We start from the raw sequence: 20240 nt of genomic DNA, 5'->3' as shown, positions 1-20240 counted from the left end.
TCTTGCCCTGTTTTGGTTCACCACAGTTTATATATCACTATAATTTAAAATCTTACCTCATGAAGTTTAATGACCATAGTCATAAACTGCCATGCTGAGTATTTAAATAAGGCTGATTTTTTTTAACTCCCAATACTGTCTTTATAAGATTTCTGGAAATAGCCTCCTTTTACTTATATTTTTTCCTTCACCCTCCTCTGGAAATAGCCTCCTTTTAAAAAGTGAAATATTTGCTTCATACATTTTAAGGGGATATGACTATTAATATAGATGCAGATAGGCTTATAATTTTCTTATTGTGCCTTGTATATGTTATTACACAAGTAATATGAAAACAATTGAACTTGTAGCAACTAGCATGACATATAAATCTAGTTTTGTTTTTTGTTTTTTTTTTTGCGGTATGCGGGCCTCTCACTGTTGTGTCCTCTCCCGTTGCGGAGCACAGGCTCCGGACGTGCAGGCTCAGCGGCCATGGCTCACGGGCCCAGCTGCTCCGCGGCATGTGGGATCTTCCCGGACCCGGGCACAAACCCATGTCCCCTCCATCGGCAGGCGGACTCTCAACCACTGCGTCACCAGGGAAGCCCCTAGTTGTTTTTAAATGACAATTTTTTTTTTAAATGGTTGCCAAAGAGCCAGACTGTCCTTAATATGTAATGCTACAGGAAACGCAGTCAGGTTCTGAAGTGATCTGTAGTCGATTTTTTTTTCCCCAAGGTCATTGCACTGTGAGGAAATCATGTAGTGATATTGAGTACATTTTAGTCTACAGTGTATGAGTCTTACTGTATAAGCTTATGTTAGAACTGGATAGGATTTAGTGATTCTCGCCCTGAATGCTTTGTTTAGCCAACAGCTCAGTGATGTGCAAAAGGGCATGTGTTCTGAAACCAAAAACGGCCAGGGTTAGAATCCAGGTCTCCCAACACATGGACCCCAGGGCTTTTTTCCATTTTTACCTTTGTTAAGGAAAATGACATTGCATCTATGTCAAGAAATGTTAAATAACTTTTAGTTTTAATCTTTTTTTAAAAAAAATACATTAAAGCGACAGAAATGGAGTGATTTTTTGGGGTTACAGTGTGTGTACACGGGAGTTGACTTTTAGTTTTTTGGTTTTTTTTAAGGGAGAACCTTGGCATTGAATGACAAGGCAGCAGTAAGCAGAGGCTTTAAATCCCTGCTTCTGTACAAACCTTCACCACCATGTATTAATGGCTTTTAGGATTTATCAAATAGAGAAAGAGTTCGTCTTAAAATGTCTGTATTTTCCTTTACTAATAAAGTTTCCATATATATGTTATTAGAACTACCTCCTTACTATCGGTGTTAGAGGGTGTTGTAGATTTCAAAACAGATTCCATAACACTGGAATAAGACCCTGAAACAAAGAAGTTGAAAACTAGCCCAAGAGATCTACCTCTCAGGATAATACTCAGGTAAAATGGAAGACTTAGTCATAAGTAGAGGACAGATGGATAGCTGCAGCAGGGATGGTGAGATTTTTGTATTATTGGTAATAATAGCTTTCTGGTCTAATCCTCACACTAGAAATGTGATTCTCAGTGTGAGATCCCTAGAAGAGCAGCATCAGCACCCTCTGAGACTTGTTAGAAATGCAAATTCTGGGGCCTAACCCAGACCCCCTGAATCATTAATCCTAGGGTTGGGGCTCAGTATTCTGGTTTCACAAGGCTTCCAGGTGATTCTAATGCACAGTTAAATTTGAGAATCACTGCCCTAGAAAAATATAAACCTGTGAGTCTACCATTTGTAATCACTTAGAGGCTGGCAGTACTTGGTTGGACCATATCAAATTACCCATAGTCTCCTGCTTTTGATTTACCAAAATTTCAAATTACCAAGTTTTAAAGAAAAGTCACCTTTTATTTTGGGCAGAGAGTTCAAACTGTAAAACTGCTATTTCACTTAGGCCTCTCAATAACCAAAGTAGGAAAAATTAAGGGCCCCAGTAAGAGACTATAAGGTAAATGGAAGTACTTGCGCAACGTGTGTGTGTGTGTGCGCGCGCACTGACGCGCACGCCCTGGGTGATTTCATCATAAGCCGTGACTCCTGTGTGCCCGTCCACTCCCCTGCAGCTCTTTTAGCTTTCCTCTTCTATAGGAGTATATATAGTCAGGAAGCAGGAATGGTCTTCCCACCCCCAGCCATTTTTTTTCTTGAGGGTTCAGAATATTTCCGTTGCTATATCCTTCATCAGCTCCTGTTCCTGCCCCCTAAGATTTTTACTAGAACCTGTGTCTAGATGTGCTGCCACTGAGTTGAATCACTCTCCTGAGAGTCACAGCTGTTTCTGTTTCAAAGAGGAGCCTTTCTCTCCGTGTTATATGCATTTTAGTGAACTTTAGTAAACTTGAGATAAACTGGTTTTAAGTGATTGGAACTACAAGATGGCTTTTCTCCATTATTTTCCTCAGACCATTTAATTAGTCCCTTCCCTCTTTTTAAAAAATAAACACTGAGCATTGTGCTAGGCTTTGCATTGCAGAAATGAATAAAACAGAAAAACCTTCAAGAAGATCATAGTTTAGGTAAAAACACAGCTGTTCTGTGCACGTAAAACTCAGTAGTAAAAGGCAGTAAATGAACGGAGGGTGATGGAGGTGGTAGGTGTATTTAATGGGAGCTGACTATGGCAATCAGTAACCAATTTCAGTTTTCTAAATGGGCATACTGTGTTATGTACTGCTTTCCCTCCTGCTTATAATGCTTCTTAAAAATAGAATTCGTAATTATATTGCGATTCATATTACATAAGAGTCAAAAGAATAGGAGGTCACCTTCCCACCCCCAGTTCCACTTCCCACTGTAAATTGTGCCTGCTTTTAGTTCTAGACAGTATTGCCTACCTCTGTGAATGATAGTCTTGTTTCTCTCCTCACTCCGTCAATCTCCCAATTATTATTCGTTGTTAAGGCTACATCATCAATGTGTTTGCATTTTAATTTCTTTTTTGCTTTATTTGCAGACCAATTCTAAAAATTTTAAACCTGGAAATATTTATAATGTGATTATATAAATACTTACTATAGAACAAAGTAGGGTGGCCTCACAGAAAATGAAATGTAATCCTATGTACATAAAAACTTTACCAGTGGAAAATTTTCTAAGTGTCAAATTATAGTGAATTCTCCTAGTTCTTTTTTAGTTTCCTTCTCTACTGAGACCTGTTCAATTCTGTTGTTTTTTCAAGCCCATGGTTTCTTTCTTTAGGGTTCGTTTTCATTTGGTTAGAGCTGTGGTCTTCAAAACGAAGCATCCACATAAACGGGTTACACAAGATAATTTTGGGGGGTGTCAGAATATATTAAAAATTAAATTATTTAATTTTTATCTGATTATTTTAAATTTTAATTTTGATATGCTTTATAATATATATAAATATATTACTATAATAATACATTAATTTATAAATAGACATGCATGCTTAGAGCAGATGATTTTTAATCATAAAGGTACATTATGCAAAAAAGTTTGGAGTTCATTGGGTTCATTGAGTAATTTTCAATATAGAATGACAGACTTTTCAAGTATTTGCTGTCTGAAAATGTCCTTTCTTCAGCTTGCATTCCTGAAGAATTTTGAGTATGAAATTCTAAATTCAAAATTTTTCTTAAAAACCTTAAAAGCATTTCTCCTTGTATCTTAACAGCATTTAGATTTCAGTGTGACTGGTTCCTTTGTAGATAACATGAGAAGTTTTAAGATTTTCTCTTATTTGGTGGAACTTTGAAATTTTTGCCAGGATGTGTCTAGGTATAGATCTTTTTTCAGTAGGCATTCTTGGTACTTGGTGAGGCCTGACTGGGAACTTGTGTCTTCCTTCAGATCGTGGAAATAGTCTTCTGGTTTTTTCTCTTGATGTATCTCTGTTATTTCTGTCTTAATCCCCTTCAGGAGCATTTAATGGCTCTCCTGTTGGAATACTGGATCTCTTCTGTCTGACCTCCATGTCCCTAACTTCTCTTATTTCCTATATTCTTTGTGTATTTAGTTTGTGTCTTCAAAAGTAGTCTTTATCTTTTATTCTCCATTAATTATAAACATTTTATTGTTTATCTTACCCATTGGAATTATCATTTAAATATATATATATTTTTTAATATTTATTATTTTGGGCTGCGTCAGGTCTTAGTTGCGGCACACGGGCTCTTTGTTGCAGTGTGCAGGCTTTTCTCTAGTTGTGGAGTACAGGCTTCTCTTTGGTTGTGGCACGCGGCTCCACAGTGTGTGGGCTCAGTAGTTGCGATGCTTGGGCTCTCTAGTTGTGACACGTCGGCTTAGTTGCCCCCCAGCATGTGGGATCTTAGTTCCCTGACCAGGGATTGAACCAGCGTCCCCTGCGTTGGAAGGCGGATTCTTAACCACTGGACCACCAGGGAAGTCCCCCATTTATATTTTTACTTAACAAGAATTCTTGTTTTCTAACCACTTGTTCAAAGCAGCTTATTCCTGTTTTATTTAAGTGTACCATTCTGTCCCCTAAATTGTCTCCATTTCTACCAGGGTTATTTTGTTTTATTTTGTTTTATTTTACAGTTTTGGACCTTTTTCCAGTTGTCTGTTGTGATTTTCTCCTTTAAGTTTCTCTGCTGATTTGTTCCTATCTAATTGATTTCTCTGCTAATTTGTTCCCATTTATCTGCCTTAAATTTCTCAAAATTTCTGATCCACCAATATCAACCTTTTGTATTTTCCAGCCCAGTTATGACTACATTCTTTTGCAAAAATTTGTTTTCATCTCATTGGTATGTTGAGAAATAAAAAAGACAGATAAATGTGCTCACTTGACTGCCTTGAACTGTTTACTGCTTTCAAAGTTCCATCTTGGGTACAATATCTGATCCAGACATCTAGAAATTAGAAAGTTGATGGAAGGCCATATAATCTGTCACATGAGTTTGGAAGAGAGTATGAAACCTCTTTGTTTGTTTGTTTTGTTTTTTGTTGTTTTTTTCTGTTACTAACATGCTAGAAAGGTTGTCTTTAAGAATTATAAGCTTAGGCTGAATCCAGGCAGGCAGGCAGACATTGCCAAATTTTAGCATTATAATCCTGGGTAGATTATGTAGCCTTTTTGCACTCTAGTTTACTCCCCTATAACATTGGCAGAAGCAGTGATTACTCTCCTCGTAGAGTTATTTTGGGAATCAAATTAGACAAATACTTAGGCCTGGCATATAGAAAGCCTTTACAAAATATTTATTCTTGATATTGTTAGATTGCTTCTATTCAGGAAAAAGTTACACATTTTAGATAACTCTTTCCTTATAGAACAGATAAGTTTCTCTCAAGTTGGCTATGAAGTTGATTATTATAAAATAAATTTTCACAATGATTCTTTGTGTAGTACTGAAGATGCATTTGCAGAGAAAACTTCCTCAATTCCATGAGTTGAAAACCTTGGATGAAGTCTGTTGGTGACTTGCTGGAATCAGTAGCAAATATACTTTGCAGTAACTGCTAGAGATTTTTGTTCCCTCTTAGTAAGCACCTACTGGAATAGTAATAGGGTTCTTTGCATGATTGGACTCATAGGAAGCTAATAAATAACACTCATCTCATTGTATCATTTTTCTGTGTGTGTACTTCTGTAAAGTTATAATAAATATGTATATTTTTATGGTCTTCTTGAATGTGATGATAATTCCACTTCCTCTCCTACCCCCAAACTGTTAAATTGTCCAGAAACGCAGCTTCTTATTGTCTCTTACATGAATCACCTTTATCATTGACTTAAGTCTGTTTTCTAAACTACAAACCTTGATATCCATAATTCCTCAAAACCTTGTCACTTATACCTCTGCTCTTCTGACTTCATTCTCATTGCTGTATAATATTTCACTATATGAATGTACCATAGTTTACCCATTCTATTACTTAGGAATAATTGGGTAGTTTTCAGTTTTTGACAATCACAAGAGCTTTACTGCTTTGTTTTTATATTTATATGTAGAGCCCATCAATGAGCAATCTTGTACACATATTTTGAAGAACATATGAATGTATGCTTCTGGCTGTATACCCAGGAGTGGAATTGATGGGTTTCAAGGTATTCAATTGTTTGGCTTTAATAGATATTGCAAACAGTTTTCCAAAGTGGCTAGACTAATTTATACTTTTACCATCAGTGTAATTTTAGAGATTCATTTCTCCCTCTCTGGCAACATGTATTATCTTTTTTAATTTTAATTTTAGCCATCCTGTTGTGTGAGTAGTGGTTATCACACTGTTGTCTTAATATATTTGTCTGATGACTAATGAAATTGAACACCTTTTCATATGTTGACTGACCTTTTGGATATCTTTTTTTTTTTTTTCACTTTCTATGAAGTATTTAAGTCTTTGGCCAATTTTTCTGTTCAATTCCCTGCACTTTTTATAATAATTTGTAGGAATTCTCTGTATACTCTGGATATAAGCCCTGTATCAGATCCCTGTATTGCAAATATCTTTTTCTACCCTGTGTCCTGCTTAAGAAATATTTGCCTACCCCAGAGTTGTAAAGATATTCTCCCATTCCCCACTCCCTCCAAGTTTTATTGCTTTACTTTCATATTTATATCTGAACTAAATCTGGAATTGATCATTGTATATGACATGAGGTAGGAGTCAAGATTTTATTTTTCTCTATGACCGTCCATTTGACCCAGGACCATAAAGACCATCATTTCTGTACTGCATTTCGTTATTTTTCATAAATATGCTAAATATGTGTACATCTGTTTCCGGATTCTGTTTTCTTCCATTGATCAGTTTCTCCAATTTTTTCACCAGTACCACTCTGTCTTAATTTCAGTAGCTATATTTTAAGTCTTGAAATTTTATACTTATTTTTTATACTTAAGTCTTGATGTCATACACTTGACGTACTTATAGTCCTTTAGCTTTGTTGTTCTTCAAGAATGCTTTTGCATATCCATATAAATTTTAGAATTCATCTGACAATTTCCACAAAAAGCAAAATTGGGATTTTGATAGTGATTGTACTGAATTTTTGTCAATCTGGGGAGAATTCTTTATAAGATTTATTTTACATTTCATGAACCGTGGCATATTTCTTTTTACTTTACTTTTCTCTCAGTACCATTTTGTAGTTTTCAGTATAGAGTTTGTGAGCATCTTTCATTAGATTTACTTCTAGGAAAAGTGGATTTTTTAATTATATTGTAAATGGTATCTTTAAATTTTTCTATTTTCTAATTGTTGCTAACATATAGAAATACAATAGATTTTTATATGTTATACAGCAACTTGTACAAAATTCCTTGTTAATTCTGTTACTTTGTACACAATCATGTGCGTTATCTGGGAATGACGATGATTTTCTTTTTTCTTTTCCAATTCTTATGCCTTTATTCTTTTCCTGCTTTAAGGTACTGCCTGGGACTTCAAGTGCAGTGTTGTGTGAAAGTGCTGATAGTGGTCTTTCTTGTCTCATCTCACCTGGAACTCTTACTGTAGGGGTGTGGGTATGTGTTTTAAGACACTTTTTGTAAAATTAAAGAAGTTCTTTTTTTTTTGGAAGTTCTCTTTTATTCACAGTTTTTTAAAGAGTTTTTATCCCAAATGGGTATTAAATTTTATCAGATGCTTTTTCTGCATCTGTCAGGGTGATCTGTTTTCCCCCTTTTTTGGTTAATAGAAAAAACTAATAGATTCTGATGTTAATCACCCTTGCATTACTCAAATAAAACTTCATTGGTCATGAAATATACTTTTCATGCAGTCCTAGGTTTGACTTGCTATTAGTTTGCTTAGGATTTTTATATGTATGTTCACGAGACAGACTTTCCTATATTTTTCCTTCTTGTAATGTGCTTGACAGGTTTTGGTATAAAAGTTACACTGGTTTCATCAGACAAGCTGTGAAGTTTGTTTTCCATTTTGTGGAAGAGCTTGTGCAGTGAAGCCATTCCTGTAAGTTTTCCTTGTGAGAGGGTTTTTAATAATTAACGTTTAATAAAAATAGGACTTTATAATTTTCTCTTTCATATTGTATGTCAGTTTTGGAAAGTGATTTTTTCAGGTAATTTTCTCATTTTACTTAAATTATCAATTATCAATTAAGTTGGTGTAACGTTTTCATGATAGCCTCATTATCCTTCAGAGCATCATTTTAGGTGTTGTAAATTTGTGTCCTCTCTCATTTCCCTTGATTAGTCTAAAGCTATCGATTTTATTATTTTTTTCAAAAATAATACAAAGCATTTTTTTCTGTTGTCTGTCGTACACTTTTTTTCCTAGTCATTGCTTTCTGCTCATACTTTTATTACTCTCCTTTCTTTGGGTTTGACATACTCTTTTCTAGCTTCCTTAGATAGAAGCTTGTCATTGATTTTCAGCCTTCCTTATCTGATATATGCATGAAAGGTATAAATTTCCTAAGCATTGATATAACTACATCTTACAAGCTTGAAAATTTCTTATCTTTAATATTCAGTTCAAAATGTTTTCTAATTCTCATTGTGATTTCTTTTTTCACCCATAGATTTAGAAAGCTATTATTTAATTTTTGGAGATTAGGTATTTTCTAGTTATCTTTTTGCTTATTGATTTTTAACTTAATCCCACTGTGATTAAGGTTTATACTTTGATTGATTTCATTGACCAGTATTTGTTTGTAAGGCTTTCTTTATCTTGCAGTAATATGGTCAGTTTTGGCCAATGATTCCTGTGCCATTGAAAATAATTTGCATTCTTTTGCTGTTGGGTGCCATATCTCTCCCCTCAACTCCTGCCTCTCTCCCTCCCTCTGGCCCCTCATATATATATATGAATATGTGTATGTATATTTACCTATATATGTCATTACAATTGTTCTTTCACTTACTGAGAGAAGTGAATTAAAGTCTCCCAGTGTGATTTTTGGAATCATCCTATTGCATACAGACACATTTAGTATTATGTTTTTATGATTGACCTTTTTTCTCCTTTTATTCTTTTCCTTTTTATGTCTCTGAATACTTCTTGCTTTAAAATTTCTTTTAAATTTTAAATTTAGCTAATGTAGCTGTACCTGCTTTGTTTTGGATAGGATTTGTCAGTTATATATTTATTCTCATTATTTTTAACCTAAACCTTTCTTTACCCTTATACAGTCACAACGTTTATTGCATTTTGCTTTATTGTGCTTCACAGATAATGTGTCTTTACAAATTGAAGGTTGTGGCAACTCTGTGTTGTCAGATGATGGTCAGCATTTTTAGCAAGAAAATATTTTTTAATTAATGTATGTACATTTTTTTAGACATAATACTACTGCACACTTAGTAAACTATAGTATAGTGTAAACATAACTTGTATATGCACTGGCTTAGTAGTTGTAGCTCATGGGCTTAGTTGCTCCGCGGCATGTGGGATCTTCCCGGACCAGGGCTCGAACCCATGTCCCCTGCATTGACAGGTGGATTCTTTACCACTGTGCAACCAGGGAAGTCCCCATATGCTTAATTTAAAGAGATTTAAGAAGCTTATGATACATGTATTGTTATTATTTTATCTTTATTCTTCCTGATAAGTCTTAACAAAACTGTTGAACGTTATATATTATTATATATTAAGTTACATACTAACTTATTTCATTATGTAATTATAGTTGATATATATAAAATTGCCTTGACCTCAGACAGTATTTTCAGTTATAACTTCATGAAGCAGTTCTATAACTTTTAGGATAAATATGGTAGTATTTCACAGTTGCAGCATGATTTACATTTTGTTAGTTGAAGAATTAATACACAAAAATGTTATGACCAACATCACATTTGGTTAAGAAAGCTCCTAGAAGACTTGCGCTGATTACAGATGACGGTACAAAAGGGGTACCTCGTAAATACACGAGTCACATTTTATAACTGGATAGAATTTCGATAATATTCTTCAGACAGTATGGCTTTAAAAAAAAAAAAACCTGAACTTTGCTGGATAATTCATATATGCCATTAGTCTGGAAGCTTGATAGCTAACACACTAGGAATACTACACAGCTATTGAAAATGTCTCTCTTGGGAGTTATTAAAAATAATCTCGTTAGTACTTTATTCTCTAATAGTAGCTAATTTAGTCTCAACAGTTACAGAAGAGACTTTATAATTCCATTATTTTTAATGACAAAAGAAATATGTGTATATATGTAGATATGGACATGTATGTGCATATATTTTTTAAATGAGGTAAAATTCATATAACATAAAACTCACCATTTTAACAGTTGTTTTTTTTTTAATATTTATTTATTTGGTTGCACCAGGTCTTAGCTGTGGCTCGCGGGGTCCTTAGTTGCAGCAAGTGGGCTCCTTAGGTGTGGCTTGCCAACTCCTTAGTTGCAGCACACAGGCTCTTTAGTTGCAGCATGTGAACTCTTAGTTGTAGCCTGCATGTGGGATCTAGTTCCCTGACCAGAGATCGAACCCGGGTCCCCTGCATTGGGAGTGCGGAGTCTTATCCACTGTGCCACCAGGGAAGTCCTAAAATATTTATTTATTTATTTATGGCTGTGCTGGGTCTTATTTGTGGCACACAGGATCTTCATTGCAGCATGTGGGCTCTTAGTTGCAGCATGCAGACTTCTTAGTTGTGGCATGCACGTGGGATCTAGTTCCCCGACTAGGGATTGAACTCAGGTCCCCTGCTTTGGGAATGCGGATTCTTACCCACTGGACCACCAGGGAATTCCCTTAACAGTTTTGAAGTATACAGTTCATTGGTGTTTATAGTACATTCACAGTATTGTGTAACCAGCACCACTATCTAGTTCCAGAACATTTTTATTACTCCAGAAGGAAACCCCATACCCACTGAGCAGTCACTCCCCATGTCTCACCCTCCCTCTAGCACCTGGCAACCACTAATCTGCTTTCTGTCCATATGTCATATCATATTCTGGATATTTCATGTGGCCTTTTGTGTTTGGCTTTTTTCATTTAGCATGATATTTTGAGGTTCATCCATGTTATAGCACATACTTCATTACTTTGTCTGGCTATGTGATATTCCATTGCATGGATATACATTTTTTTTTTTTGCGCTACGTGGGCCTCTCACTGTTGTGGCCTCTCCCGCTGCGGAGCGCAGGCTCAGCGGCCATGGCCCACGGGCCCAGCCGCTCCGCGGCATGTGGGATCCTCCCAGACCGGGGCATGAACCCATGTCCCCTGCATCGGCAGGCAGACTCCCAACCACTGCGCCACCAGGGAAGCCCCACGTGGTTATACATTTTGTTTATCAGTTCATCAGTTGATGATTTGGATTATTAGCCAATAAACTTTTGGCTATTGTGAATAGTGCTGCTGTGAACATCGATGTACAAGTTTTTGTTCGAACACCTGTCTTCAGTTATTTTGGATGTATAATTAGGAATGGAATTACTTTTTGAGGAACTGCCAAATATACCACAGCAGCTGAAATGAACCATTTTGTTTCCACCAGCAATATGCAAGGTTTCTAATTCCTCCACATTCTCACCAATGCTGGTAATTTTCCATTTTTTAATTGTAGCATAACCATCCTAGTGACTATTTTTTCCTTGTCTTTGGCTTTCATCATTTTTACTGTGATGTGTCTATGGATCTCTTTGCGTGTATCCTACATGGAGTTAGTTGAGCTCCCTAAATGTGTATATATTGTTGTTTTTCAATAAATTTGGGAAGTTTTCAACGTTTCTTAGAATATTTTTTTTTTCTGCTCCATTTTGTCTTTTTTTTTCCCATTATATGTATGTCAGTGTACTTAATAGGGTCCCACACTTCTCTTAGGCTCTGTTTATTTTTCTTCATTCTTTCATCTGTGGATTGCATAATCTCTTGATCTCTCAGCGGGTTCAGTAATTCTTCTACCTTCATATCTGCTGTATATGAACATGGCCCCTTATGTCATTCTTCCATTTCAATTATTGTACTTTTCAAGTCCAGAGTTTCCTTTAAAAAATTAATAATAATTTTTACCTCTACATTGATATGCTCTATTTTTTGTGACATTGTCAACATACTTTACTTATTTAATCACGGTTTCCTTTAGTTCTTCACATGTGTATACAACATCTCCTACATAGACAGTTTCTATTACCTACTTTTTCCCCATTATATGGGTCATGCTTTCTTGTTTCTTTGCATGTTTTTTGCAAAGAAAATCTGCATAATTTTATGTTTGAAACTGGACATTTTATATAATGTTATAAATTCTTGGAGTTGGTTTCTCCCTTCCAGTGCATATTATTGTTACCTGCTTGTTTATTTGTTCAGTGACTTGCAGGATTATTTTAGTGGAGTTTGTTTTCCTCTCCTTACATCCACCCCACTCCCCCACCACACCCCCCAACACGTACACACACACACACACACACACACACACACACACACACACACACGTGCGCGAACACACACAGCCTCTGATGTTACTTCTCTAGGGTTATAGCCCTACGTTTTCCAGTGGTTAACACTGGAATGACAATGATATTGGCAGAGTTCTTGACTGTCCCTTTCCCTGACAACTTAGAACTGTTATGGTCCACTAATCTAAGGCTAATTGCACTATAATTTTAGCAATGGCCTGAGGCATTAATTGCTTCACGTACTAATCAAATTTGAGTTCCTTTGGAGGAAAGGTTTCCTAAATCAGTGCTTGAGATATGTTCTGACCCCAGGAAGGCTCCTCCTAGTTGTTTCCATTGCTCCCTAGCAAACAAACCAGCCTACAGTTTAGCTTTTATGTCCCAAGATTCCTCTAATCTCCTCTCAATTGCCTTTCACCAGGACCGCTCCTGTTTTTCAGAGCACCCTTGCTCATTCCCTTGCAAATGAATTACTATTTCTCTAGGAAAAGATTTGAAGCTCTCAGTTTTATGGCCTCGTTGCCCCACAGGCAGTATCTCCAGGTCAGGTCTTTGGAGTCTGGAGTGAGTACAGTGATGTATTTCTCTCCCAGTGATATCTCTGCTCTAGGAGCTAAGCACTTGGTGGAATGGGGGTAGAGGAGGGGAATGGCACCCTCGGGTCTTCCTGGCTTGGTCCTCCCAGTATGGGACTCCCACCTTACAGGCTGCAACAGTAGCAGTCAGTGCTACAACAGCACCACACCCAAGGTAGATCCTACATTCCCCCCCCCCCGCCCCCCAACCCCCGCCATCTCTTGGCCACATTCACTTGGGAACTTAGCTTCAGCAATAGAATGGGAAGTGTTGACATCCTGCTCTTCCCAGTAAGATGGATACCTGAGCCCCAGGGGGTAAGAGGGAGCGCAATCAGAGAAGATACTTTTTCAGTATTTTAAAATTTGTCAGAGACTTGTTTTGTGGCATAGCATACAGTCTAAGTGGAGAATATTCCATGTGCACTTGAAAAGAATGTGTATTTGTATTCTGTTGTCGACATGTGAATGTCTGTTAGGTTTAGTTGTTTTATGATGTTGTTCAAGTCCTCAGTTTCTTTATTGATCATCTTCCTGGGTGTTCTATGTATTATTGAAAGTTGCGTATTGATATTTCCAACTATTATTGAGCAATTGACTGTTTCCAATTTCAATAGTTCTTTCTTGATATAGTTTGGAGCTCTGTTTGCATATATGTTTATAGTTGTTATGTCTTCGTCATGGTCACCTTTTTATCAATATGTACTGTACTGCTTTGTCCCCTGTGATAACTTTTGACTAAAGTCCATTTGTCTTATTACGATAGCTACCCAGCTCTCTTTTGGTTCTTCACATGGAATATCTTTTTTCATCTTTTTACTTTCAACTTATTTTTGATTTCCATAAATACACGGAGCCAAAAACATACTTTTCTAGTTTTGTAGAAATTGGCTTTTTCTTTTGAGCACTCCTTCAAAGCTTCACCATTTACAGCTCTGCCTTAGTCTTCACTTTCTGCTTGTGTGACACCTAAAGGTCAGCCAGAGTTGATAGCTTAGGGTTGTCTCACATTTTTTCCAAGGATATGTTTGGACTCAGTTATGCACATGACCTTCTAACTTCCCCTGTATGTGTGAGAGCTTTTAAAAGCCCTTTTCTCCCAAGTATCTTTCTCAGTTTCTTTCTCCTCAGGCTTTCCTATCTGGCTGATGATTGCCCCAACACTTACCCCTGTTCCAGACAGGTACAGTAATACATTTGCTTTTAAATGGTTTTGACAAATGCTGTCACCCAGAATGCTGCTTCTACCCTGCAGAAGCTCCAAGACAGGTGAGACAAAGGCAAGCCCTTAAGCTGATCCTTCAGGAAGGTTACCAGCCTGCACAAAGCACACCCCACTTTGCCATTTTCAGTGAGGTCTATATGCATATACTTTACTACATCTGTAAATTTCTATCTATATAGTTTAGGGATTCACAGATACACAAGAATGTGAAGAAATTCTTTGCTATGCTAGAACTTTAAGATACAGATAACTTCTGATAGGAAGAAGAGGTTTGGTGGTAGGAAGATGGTTGTTTGACATACGGTTCTTTATATATATTCTGGATATTTGACATTCTTTATGGTGAATTTATGTAGCTGAGTGTGTGTCTGTTACATATACCTAATAGAACAGGGGTCCTCGACCCCCGGGCCGTGGACCAGTACCGGTCCATGGCCTGTTAGGAACTGGGCCACACAGCAGGAGGTGAGCAGCAGGCAAGCGAGCAAAGCTTCATCTGCCGCTCCCCATTGCTCACATTAACGCCTGGGCCATGTCACCACCCCCCACCCCCGTCCGTGGGAAAATTGTCTTCCATGAAAGCAGTCTCTGGTGCCAAAAAGCTTGGGGACTGCTATAATAGAACATTAAGTCTGGCACTCAAACATTTTTTTTTAAGTAGAAAATTACATATGTGTTTATTCTAATAAGTCTTGCTTTTTAAAATAAAGCTATAAAACATCACACTTAAAATTTTTAAAAGAAACAGATTTAGAATATGGATGAAACCTTTATTTGTTAATTTGTGTAGATTGTCTACAGTTATTCTCTAGATTTTATATTAGTTGGGCTCTTTCTGCAAGAACAAGAATAGGAAGTCCTGAAGGTCTTGAATGTAGCTGATGGTCTACTATCTTTTTTTTTTTTTTTTTTTAACGTTTGAAGAGAAGAAAAAGAAAATAGAATACTGGCAATAACACTGAAATGGACATTAGGAGATCTTTGTCTTTGTCCTTCTTCTGATATTTATCCAGCAATGTAAACGTGGGCAGTTTATTTTTCTAGTCTAGTCCATTTCTCTCATCTTGGTCCTCAACTGTAAAGTAAGAGTTGGACCAGACAGGTTAAGGGCTGTTTCAGCTCTATTATATCAGGAGCAGCAGCATTATTCTATGGAAAGAGTGTAGACTTTGGAGCCAGGCAAATTTGTGTTCAGCCACTTTCTGGTTAATAAAGTCTAAAGTAAGCTTTCTAACTTGTCTAGTCATTTTCTCATGGTTAAGGTGGGGTTATTAACATCCATCTCATAGAGTTGTGGAGGAATAAACAAGGTACATAATGTCTTGTAAGTATGCACAAATGCAGTCTGCTCACCAGTATTCTTCATACCCCCATTACATAACTACATCATTTGAAGTAGTTGGAAAAAAGACAAAAATCTTTGTAAACTTTTACTTGGTTCATATATATATATATATATATATGGGGATTATGTTGTGAGTTACACTTGAGCAAGGTAAAAACTCTTGTAGAGGCATTAAAGAACTTTTGTTTTTTACTCTAGATTCTTTAAACTTACATTTTATTTATTTTATTAGTATTAAATTAGCATCTTCTTATAGAAAGTTAAGTATTAAAGATTATGATTAAAGTTTTCTTTGACTTACCATCTTCTTTGACCTAATGTCTCTCAATGTCTACTACTTGAAAAGTCTCCTCTCTCTCTCTCTCTCTCTCTCTCTCTCTCTCTCTCTCTCTCTCTCTCTCTGTCACACACACACACACACAAACACACTTTCTGTGGGCTAATGTAAGCATGCAAATAACTGATTTTCTACTTCTTTTAAAACTAATGACTTGTATCTCTGTTAATTAAAATATAACATCCTTAGAAAATATAAACAAATGAAAATAAGCAAAAATCTCACCACCCAGAGGTAGCCTCTGTTAATACTTAGATATATATCTTAGCAGCATTATCAGTGCCAAAGTTCAACTCAGTGTGTCTATGTGCCAGTCTGTTTTTCTTTATGCACCCATACTTGTAATAACTCTACAAGCATACTTCGTTTTATTGTGCTTTACTTTTTTGCGCTTCACAGATGCTGCACTTTTTACAAATTGAGGGTTTATGGCAACCCTGCATCAAACAAGTCTATTAGTGCCATTTTTTCAACAGCATTTACTAATGTCATGTCTCTGTGTCACATTTTGGTAATTCTTAAAATATTTCCAACCTTTTCATTTGTTATGGTGATCTGATCAGTGATATTTGATGTTACTATTGCAAAAAGATTATGATTCTCTGTAAGCTCAGGTGATGGTTACATTTTTAAGCAATAAAGTATCTTTTAATTAAGGTCTGTACATTTTTTAGGCGTAATGCTATTGAACATTTAATAGACTACAGCATGGTGTCAACATAACTTTTATATGCATTGGGAAACCAAAAATTTCATGTGACTCACTTTGTGATAGTCGCTTTACTGTGGTGGTCTGGAACCGAACCCTCAGTATCTTGAGCTATGCCTGTATGTGCTATTTAAAGTGAGGTCCTTTAAGGCATACTCTGTTTAATGTTTTACTTTAAACATATGTTGAATACTTTACCTGTCATTAAGAAAATTAAGTACATTCTTAATGGTTGCATAGTTCTGTGTATATAAATATATCACAAAAACATACTACACTTATACTTAGTTATCTTTTCCCACAGTTGTGATATTTGTCCCAAGATGAATTTCTAGGATGAATCTGAGAAAAAAATTTCTTTTGATACTAATTGTAAGATTGTCCTACAGAAAAGATTTGCCAGTAAAGTAATATCTGCTTCTCTGCAGTTTTCCTGGATATAGGAATTGACAGCTTAAAATAATCTTTGAAAATAAATACTATAGGTGAAAAATGGTATGGATTCTTTTTTTTTTTTTTTTTTTTCCCAGTACGCGCGCCTCTCACTGCTGTGGCCTCTCCCGTTGCAGAGCACAGGCTCCAGACATGCAGGCTCAGCGGCCATGGCTCACGGGCCCAGCCGCTCCGTGGCATGTGGGATCTTCCCGGACCGGGACACGAACCCACGTCCCCTGCATCGGCAGGCAGACTTTCAACCACGGCGCCACCACGGAAGCCCCATGGATTCTTTTATAACAGATTATAAAGGAGGTTAAACTCCACTCTCCCCTTTTTAGCTATTCTCCTGCAAATTGCTTCTTCATCTCACTAACTTTTTCTGAATCTTTTTGAAATCATTCTTAGTTGACAGAAACCATATAATTAGTGTTATTTGATGTCCATGAGAAGCATCAGCATTTTTATACTTGTAAAATAGTAGTTTATTTATTAGCATCATTTCCTTTCCCTTTTGCCAGAAATTTCACCATTAAAAAAATGAGGAAGGGGCTTCCCTGGTGGCGCAGTGGTTGAGAGTCCGCCTGCCGATGCAGGGGACGCGGGTTCGTGCCCTGGTCCGGGAAGATCCCACATGCCGCGGAGCAGCTGGGCCCGTGAGCCATGGCCGCTGAGCCTGCGCGTCCGGAGCCTGTGCTCCGCAATGGGAGAGGCCACAACAGTGAGAGGCCCGCGTACCGCAAAAAAAAATGAGGGAGGTTATTAAAACAACTTTACAATTTATATACATTCCCACAAGAAATGTATGAGAATGCCTATCCTTAAACTCTCACCACTGTTTTTGGATTATCACTAGTGTCCTGGGTTAAAAAACTGCTTCTTAACTTAGTTTCAATTTATACTACTCTAATTATGAGTAAAGTTCTTTTTCTATGAATTATTTGTATTCTTTACTTTTTCTTTCTGATTTTTAGGAATTCTTTATATATTAGGGAAATTATCCTTTTGTGTGCTATATGCATTGCAAATACTTTTCTTGGTTTGTTGTTTTCAAGGTTGGTTATTGTGGTTTATTTTATTAGCTTGCTTCAGAATCAGTGGCAAAAGTATTGACTAGGACAGGCTCTTTCACATATTCCTAATGGGTAAGTTGATAATCGTTGCCCTTTCGGTACATTTATTAATTGTGAATTTGCTTAAGAGAAATATCCAACTCGTGTTTCTGCTCCTATTTCCACCTTCAACCCAGTAGAAAACAGTGGTAATTTTACTAGTCTGGGGCTAGCCAGGAAGACCAGCAGCTTTGCTGCCAGATCAGGTGGACTTGATTCGGGGCTTGATTTGGGGCCAAGGAGGGAGTGGGAGGAACTTGGCTTTGTCAGGTAAAAGTAGCAAACTTGGTTTGAAAGAAAGGGGACAGCCTGCAGCTTTGCTAACCAGGCAAAAAAAGTTAAGAATAAAAAGCCAGGGGCTTCCCTGGTGGCGCAGTGGTTGAGAGTCCGCCTGCTAATGCAGGGGAACACGGGTTCGTGCCCCGATCCGGGAGGATCCCACATGCCGCGGAGCGGCTGGGCCCGTGAGCCATGGCCGCTGAGCCTGCGCGCCCGGAGCCTGTGCTCCACAACGGGAGAGGCCACAACAGTGAGAGGCCGGCGTACAGCAAAAAAAAAAAAAAAAAAAAAAAGAATAAAAAGCCAAACAGATATCAGCAGCTATACAATATGGTGGAGATGGATACTGCAGTTAAGTCCTAGCAGGTTACTAAAAAGAAAACAACCACCCATAGAAAAACAAATGAGAATCCAGAGTTGCTACAGTGTATTGGCTAACAAGTCTAGCTTTCAGCCAAATATTATGAGATATGCAAAGAAACAGGAAACTGTAATACATATTCAGGGGAAAGAGCAGAAGCCACACATAAAACTACATGTTGTACAATTCTGTTTACATGGAATTTCTAGATAAGGTGAAACTATGGAAAGCATGAGTGGTTCCCTAAATTTGGGGGTGGGAAGGACCTTTTGGGATGCTGGAAGTACTCTAATACTGTATTGATGAGTGGACAACTGTATAAATTCACTAAAAATCATTGATCTGTACATTTAAAATGAGTGAATTTCATGATATGTAAATTATACCTCAGTAAAGCTGTTAAATATGGAGGGGGAACCAACATCTTTGATGGTGCTCTGGATCTCCCTGTTGTGACTACCTGTTTGCTGTTCTGTTTTCAAACGTAAATAACCATTTGTGGTTTATAAAAGTAACTGAAGATAACAGCTGGAGGTACTTACAAGCAGTACCTCATTTTTATGTAGAAGTGAATAATTCTTGTTAAAGTGACAGTGTACAATGCTCTTAAATTGTGTATTCACTTTTCTTTGAGGCACTCTTCCTTCCTTCAACCATTTACCTCCTCTAGCTTACTTAAGTAAGGGACATCCACTTTTCTTCACCTCTCCTTTAATGCTGATTGTGACTTTTAAGTGCTCCTCATAGAGTGTTCCCAATGTTATCATCCTGACTTTCTTGCCTGGCTACTTTGCTGATTGCCTAGTTGTGTCATGCTGCAAGTACATGATGTGACAGGAACTCTTGTATGTGAGGAACCTACATAAATACATTTGGGTGAGTATATTAGTATAGATGCCATTATTGAAAGGGAGAATTACTCAAACAATCCAATCATAAAGGAGTAGAAACATGATATAGTGCAGAATCTTTGTGCTACAGCCCTTTCCCCCTTAGACCTCTGTAGTAATTAATCCTGTTTTCTATATATATTTAACAATGAGGAGAAAAATGGGGCCATCTTGATTTTTGTTCCTTTAATCAAACATGATACTTGTGATTTTTTTTTTAACCTTGGTGGTGGTTTCTTATTTTTATTGTTTATTTCTAGTACAGATTTTGAATGTGCGTCTTCATTTGTAGTTTGGCATTTTTTTATACATTTTATATCTTTTTTGATTTTTGTTTTTGGTTTTTTTTGGGGGTTTTTTTGCGGTACGTGGGCCTCTCACTGTTGTGGCCTCTCCCGCTGCAGAGCACAGGCTCTGGACGCGCAGGCTCAGCGGCCATGGCTCATGGGCCCAGCCGCTCCGCGGCATGTGGGATCCTCCCAGACCGGGGCACGAACCCGTGTCCCCTGCATCAGCAGGCAGACTCTCAACCACTGCGCCACCAGGGAAGCCCTCTTTTTGTTTTTATGTATCTTTCAGGTAGCTTTCTTCAGTCTTTGTTTTCTTATTTCATA

General features: G+C 37.2%; 1 protein-coding gene across 4 annotated transcripts in view; it reads left to right on the top strand.

The window, feature by feature from the left end:
* The window catches only part of SPOPL (speckle type BTB/POZ protein like), a 62504-nt gene that overhangs the window by 19673 nt on the left and 22591 nt on the right, over positions 1–20240 (top strand). Inside the window, exon 2 of one of the 4 annotated variants that reach the window (XM_060016867.1) lies at positions 7856–7947. The exons of the other annotated variants lie outside the window; for them this stretch is intronic. The gene's annotated coding sequence lies outside the window, so the exon portion shown is untranslated. The remainder of the gene's footprint in view (positions 1–7855; positions 7948–20240) is intronic. 4 annotated transcript variants of the gene reach the window in all.

The sequence above is a fragment of the Delphinus delphis genome, chromosome 7, assembly GCF_949987515.2.
Source record: "Delphinus delphis chromosome 7, mDelDel1.2, whole genome shotgun sequence".
Lineage (NCBI taxonomy): Eukaryota > Metazoa > Chordata > Mammalia > Artiodactyla > Delphinidae > Delphinus > Delphinus delphis.
This window is presented reverse-complemented; position numbering and strand designations above follow the sequence as displayed.